This window comes from Esox lucius, chromosome 11 (genome assembly GCF_011004845.1).
Source record: "Esox lucius isolate fEsoLuc1 chromosome 11, fEsoLuc1.pri, whole genome shotgun sequence".
In the NCBI taxonomy this organism is placed as follows: domain Eukaryota; kingdom Metazoa; phylum Chordata; class Actinopteri; order Esociformes; family Esocidae; genus Esox; species Esox lucius.
Window position 1 is genome coordinate 18,824,850 of NC_047579.1, and position 6,950 is coordinate 18,831,799.

The following is a 6,950-nucleotide window of genomic DNA, read 5'->3' on the forward strand; positions in this document are numbered from 1 at the left end:
TCTGGATAATGTGGTGGAATGGCAGAGAGAGTGGGAGGGTCGGGTGGTCCTCAGTCACATGACTACCACGAGTGCAGGCGTAGCTATTCTGTTTTCTAAGGATTTTACTCCTTATTCTTGGGCATATGTAAGAGACTACTCCATCTCTCTAGCTAGGTTAGACAGCATCACTCTCAAGTTTTTAAAGATTGTTATATAACCCCAGTAGGTTTTTCAGATCACAGTTTAGTGACGGCTGTACTGTTTATCAATTCTGTAAAACCCAGGAGTGCCTATTGGCATTTTAATAGTTCATTGTTGGGTGATACTCATTTTAGGAAGTGTTTCTTGTTTTTTTTGGGAGAGATGGTGATTTTAGAAAGCTCTTTTCAGCTCCCTTCAGCATTGGTGGGATTTGGGTCAAGTCCAAATTCAACAATTCAAGTGTCCAGTACACTTTCAATGTCACCAGACAGACCATCTGTCACTTAAAGCTTTGGAGAAGGAAATATTTGACCTACAGTATATTGCTGAGTGTACTGGAGAACAAGGTCATATTAACACAAATCAAAAATGGCATCTTTGGCTGATCTACTGGATATCAGAGCATGGGGGGCTTTGGTGAGATCGAGGTTTCAGAATATTTCTGAAATGGATGCTTCATCTAGGTTCTTTTTTGGGCTTGGAAATAGAAGGGTCAGAGTAGAATAAGGCACTGCCTCCGCTCTGTCTCTGGACAAGACCTCAGGAGCAAAACACAAAACATACTCTTTCTGCCTAAGAAAGAGGACGGACAATTCACCTGACCAGTAGGACCGCTGCTTTCCATCTTCAACGCGTCAAAAAAATACTCTATGGAAAGGATGTGATCTGGAGGCTGGTGATGGAAGCTCTGCTGCATAAGGTGGAAGGGCTGGGATGGGCTGTGATTGCATAGAAGGGCTGGGATTGGATAGAATTTCAATGGTTTATTTTCATTTGCAATAACAAGTTAAGACAATGAAATGCTTGGTTTTGTATAACACTATACAAAACACATCTCAATAATAATAACTATACAACTATACAACTGTAGTGCAATGTAAAAGTGACAGGTGTGCATGATATAATTGGCAGATGAATATGATATAAAGTGACAGGTGTGCATGGGACTATGGATGGAAGGGAGGAGGGGTTCCTGAATTGAGCAGCCTTACATCCTGTGGAAAGAAGCCGTCCCGTAGCCTGTTTGGGACGGAATGCTCCTGTACCTTCTGCCTGACGGCAGCTTGGTAAACATTCCGTGGTATGGGTGGCTGGGATCTGGAATGATCCCTTCTCTTCCTACACCTCTCTGTGTAGAGATCTTTCAGGGATGGCAGGTAAGACCTTGTGATGCTGTCTGCTGTTTTAATCACCCTCTGAAGTGCTTTACGGTCGAGGGCGGTGCAGCTGCCATACCAGGCGGTGACACAGCCGGATAGGATACTCTCGATAGTGCATCTCTAGAAGTTGGAGAGTATCCTGGAATCCATGCCAAATCTCCTTAATCGGCATAAGAAGAAGAGCTGTTTCCTGGCCTCCTTCACAACGATGTAAGAGTGATGAGACCAGGTCAAGTCATCACTGATGTTGACACCAAGGAACCGGATGTTGTGAACAATCATCTCCTTCGTTTTGCTGATACCCCATGGAGGGTCAAACTTGATCTCCTACCGGAGGTCCAGCCAGCATGGAATGCCCTGTACAAACCTCCACTGACCAAGTGGGCTGAGGATCTGCAGTGGTACATGGGAGGGTGGTACATGGGGTTGTAGCAGTAAATGCTTTTGTGGCTGTTATTAATCCATTGAGATCAAGTCAATGTCCTTTTTGTAACTAGGGAAACTATATTTCATTGCTTTTTGAAATGTCCCAGGCTTGAACGGCTTTTCTTGTTTTGGAATTATTGTTCAGAACAGTGGGGGAAGTATTCAATGCTGCTTGTTTTATTTTTGGTTATCCGTACACCAGGAAGTTTAAAGCAAAATGCCAACTGCTAAACATTCTGTTAGGACAGGCTAAAATGACCATTTATTTGAGTAGGACACTCAGAATTGAAAATGGAGAAGGGCCCCTAGTGGAAGGACTTTTTAAAGCAATGACAAAAGCGAGGATCAAGCTGGATTATGGGTATTTCAAAGGAATGGGTGATGTACAGGGTTTTGTGGAGATATGGGGATGTGGAGTATGTCTGGTGTTGGGGGAAGAATTAATATTTGTTGATGTAAGGAAAAGATTATTGGACAGACCAGTTTTTGATACAATAAAGGTGTGTTAGAACTCAAAAATCTCTCTCTCTCTCTCTCTCTCTCTCTCTCTCGTCGAGGGAAAATAAATGTGAGTGCAGCGCGATAAATAACCCCGTCTGAGTTCCCCTGAAACAATCCACACAACACAGGATTTACAGGCCAACTGGGTGTGCTGCCATAACTCACTAGTCACGAAAACATTTCTCATAATCTCCACCCCTTGGTTCCTATGGCATGAGAGAGATGCCGGTCTTCAGAGGCAAATGTCTCAAAATGTATATTTTCTGATTTTCTAAAGTCAGACATTTTAACCAGGACATCCCCTTTCAAACAAGCCTCCATGCCATCACATACTAGCCAAGAAAAGGTTTTCCTCTTTGGAGCTCTGAGCTCAGCTTCTTTGATTTTCTATGGAGGAGCAGGCTGGTCTTCAGAGACAAATATCTTAAAATATATATTTTAGATTTCTTTCAAGAGGGACATCATTTTAATCAGGAGACTCTCAGCCTTTTAATAAGATATGACAGGCCAGTAGGCTTTCGTGTCATCAAACACAACACTGAAGAAAATTCGGATATGTGTTTTTTTTTAACCCTTTCCAGCCGGAGTGCTCTAATTCCTAATCAATTAATATTAGGGTTAGGGTTTCCAAGGATGATTGGCAGCATAATGGCACACATATTACTTGCACAGCTACTTAAGTAAATGAAGGAGATTATCTGAATTGGAAGTCTTTCCACAGCATTAATGTGCAGGTAGGCCTTTTTTTAACTTACTGATGAGAAATGTGACTACTTAAATCTATCACATAATGAATGTAGGCATTGAAAGTTGTTTAATTAGTTAGGGGAGGCTCAACAACATGTACTGGAATTATACAGATTTTGCAGGTTTTCCTACTTATACAAAGCATGTAGAGGTCTGTAATTTTCATCATAGGTACACTTCAACTGTGAGCGACAGAATCTAAAACATTTTATTGCATGACATAAGTACAGGTGCTGGTCATATAATTAGAATATCATCAAAAAGTAGATTTATGTCAGTAATTCCATTCAAAAAGTGAAACTTGTATATTATATTCATTCATTGCACACAGACTGATATATTTCAAATGTTTATTTCTTTTAATTGTGATGATTATAACTGACAACTAATGAAAATCCCCAAGAAATGTTGGCCAACTGAAAAATATGAACATGAAAAGTATGAGCATGTACAGCACTCAATACTTAGTTGGGGCTCCTTTCGCCTCAATTACTGCAGCAAGGTGGCGTGGCATGGAGTCGATCAGTCTGTGGCACTGCTCAGGTGTTATGAGAGCCCAGGTTGTTCTGATAGTGGCCTTCAGCTCTTCTGCATTGTTGGGTCTGGCGTATAGCATCTTCCTCTTCACAATACCCCATATATTTTCTATAGGGTTAAGGTCAGGCGAGTTTGCTGGCCAATTAAGAAAAGGGATACCATGGTCTTTAAACCAGGTACTGTTAGCTTTGGAACTGTGGGCAGGTACCAAGTCCTGTTGGAAAATGAAATCTGCATCTCCATAATGTTCGTCAGCAGCAGGAAGCATGAAGTGCTCTAAAACTTCCTGGTAGACGGCTGCGTTGACCTTGGACCTCAGAAAACACAGTGGACCAACACCAGCAGATGACATGGCCCCCCAAACCATCACTGACTGTGGAAACTTTACACTGGACTTCAAGCAACGTGGATTCTGTGCCTCTCCTCTCTTCCTCCAGACTCTGGGACCTTGATTTCCAAAGGAAATGCAAATTTTACTTTCATCAGAGAACATAACTTTGGACCACTCAGTAGCAGTCCAGTCCTTTTTGTCTTTAGCCCAGACAAGACACTTCTGACGCTGTGTGTAACGACCACCCCTGCCATCCCCTCTGTCTACCGTTCATCCTCCCCGGAGTACTAGTTATGTTTTGTTGTTATTGCTCTTATTACATTCAGTCCTGTCCTGTGTTATAGTCAAGCTACAAGTCCTCTACCTATCTCTGTGCTATCAGCACCAGAGCACTGTGAACAGGTGTTTCCAGTTGCCTTGTTAGTATGGTATTTAGCCAGTGTTGTTCAAGGACTGTTTGTGGATTATTGTTTCATGTGCCGTTTCTAAGCTTGACAAGTCTTTGTTTTGGACTATTTTCCATTAAATTATTGTTGATTGCACTTGCCTCTGCTTCCTACCTAAGAAACGTTACAGAATAATCCACCCATATGGAGGCAGCTCAACAAGAGGATTTTTCTGGGGCTCTTGAAGAAAGAGACAGGGTGTTGCGTCAACACCACGACAAGCTGGCTAACCTAGAGGTAGCCATGGATGAGGTTTTGCATAGGCTACGACGCATGGACACTACCAGTGCTACCGGCTCACTCAGTTCTCCTTCCCAGTCTCCTGTCGTTGTGCCTACTGGTAGTCACAGCGGAGCCGACCTGGCCCTACCCGAACGATATGATGGGCACCCTGAGCGTTGTAGGAGCTTCCTCCTACAATGTGATCTGTACTTTACGCACCGCGCCAGCTCCCGTCTATCAGATAGAGCCAGGGTTGCTACTGTAGTCTCAGTGTTGACAGGCAAGGCTCTAGAGTGGGCTACCGCTCTATGGGAAGGTGAAGGACCCGAACTCGACAACTATCGGGACTTTGTGGAGCTCTTCAAGGCGGTTTTCGATCATCCAGCGGTGGGCAGAGAGCGAGGCGACCGTCTCCTTCATATTCGTCAGGGAAGCAGGACGGCGGCGGAATATGCACTAGAGTTCCGCACTCTATCATCAGCCAGCGGCTGGAACGACACTGCCCTGCTTTCGCTGTTCCGAGACGGACTACGAGACGAGGTTAAAGTGGAGTTAGCGTGTAGGGACGACGAGGCCACTCTGGACCAGCTTATCGCAATGGCCACCCGTTTGGATCGTCTGTTACGTGCTCGTCGGAAACCTGCAGGCCGCACTCCTCTAACCCCAGTCACCCCCCCCCTTCGACGAGCCCATGGAGATGGACTCAACCCGCCTGTCACCAGGAGAGAGGAGACGCCGCTTGACTATGGGTCTGTGCCTTTACTGCGGGGAAAGCGGACACCTGGTCTCTCAATGCCATCATCTACGCGGTCCTCAGCGCTCTCAGAAGGCTTCTCCTTCCTCGCCCCCAACGGTAGGACTCACTCTCTCTGGTCTCACGTTATCCAAAAACGTCCTTACCTTTAACGTTGCCCTGATTGACTACCCCGCCTTGAGTCCTATAGCGGCCTTAATAGATTCGGGGGCAGCAGGGAATTTTATTGATGAAGGCCTGGTGCGCTCGTGGAGCATGCCAGTAGAAGCTTTGTCTGTCCCTATCCCGGTATTGGCTGTGGATGGTAGACCCATCGGCAGCGGTAAGATCACAGAGCGCACCACACCATTGACTATTAGACTGGGTGACCATCACACAGAACGGCTCAGGTTGTATATTATTCCATCTCCTACCCATCCTGTTGTGCTGGGTATGCCCTGGTTGGTGAAACATAACCCCACCATCTCCTGGCAAGATAGATGTGTGTCGCAATGGTCACCCGCCTGTGCTTCTAGATGCCTTTCTGTGCCCATGTCTATACAGTCCACTTCCATTGAGAGTCCTGATGAAGCGGTGGTCTTATCGGAAGTTGTACCACCGGAATACACTGACCTGCAAGAGGTGTTCAGTAAGAAGAAGGCCTCACATCTGCCTCCGCACCGCACCTGGGACTGTGCCATTGACCTCCTCCAGGACGCAGAGTATCCACGGAGCCAGGTCTACCCCCTTTCCATAGCAGAAACCGAGGTCATGGAAAAGTATGTAGCCGAATCCCTAGCACAGGGATACATAAGGCCCTCCACCTCACCAGTCTCTTCCAGCTTTTTCTTCGTCAAGAAGAAGGATGGGGGGCTCCGTCCTTGTGTAGATTACCGCGCTCTTAACAACATCACGGTAAAGTACAAATATCCGTTACCTCTCATACAATCTTCCATCGAAAGATTACACGGTGCCAAGTACTTCACTAAGTTAGATCTACGCAGTGCGTACAATCTGATCAGGATCAGAAAGGGGGATGAGTGGAAAACAGCCTTCAGCACCACTTCGGGTCATTATGAATACATGGTGATGCCCTATGGTCTGTCGAATGCTCCCTCTGTGTTCCAAGCTTTTGTCAACGACATATTCAGGGATTTACTCTGCTCATGTGTTCTAGTGTACATCGATGATATACTCATCTACTCACCCTCATATGACTCCCACGTGCAGCAAGTACGAGAGGTGCTGAAACGGCTGTTGCGCCATCATCTGTATGTGAAAGCGGAGAAGTGCCTCTTCCACAAAACGTCTGTGGCCTTTCTGGGCTACCAACTGACAGACACCGGGCTGGACATGGCTGTTGACAAAACGGAGGCGGTAAGAACCTGGCCGGTACCCACTACTATAAAAGGGTTACAACGATTTCTGGGTTTTGCTAATTACTACCGGCGCTTCATCAGAGCATTCAGCACGGTGGCTAATCCTCTCACCAGTCTGTTAAAGGGGAACTCGCCGCGCTTGAAGTGGAATGACAGGGCAAGGGCGGCCTTCACCGCTCTGAAGGATCGCTTTGCCACTGCCCCGATACTCAAACACCCGGACCCAGATCTTCCTTTCATCGTGGAGGCGGATGCCTCCGAAGTAGGACTCGGGGCCGTCCTCTC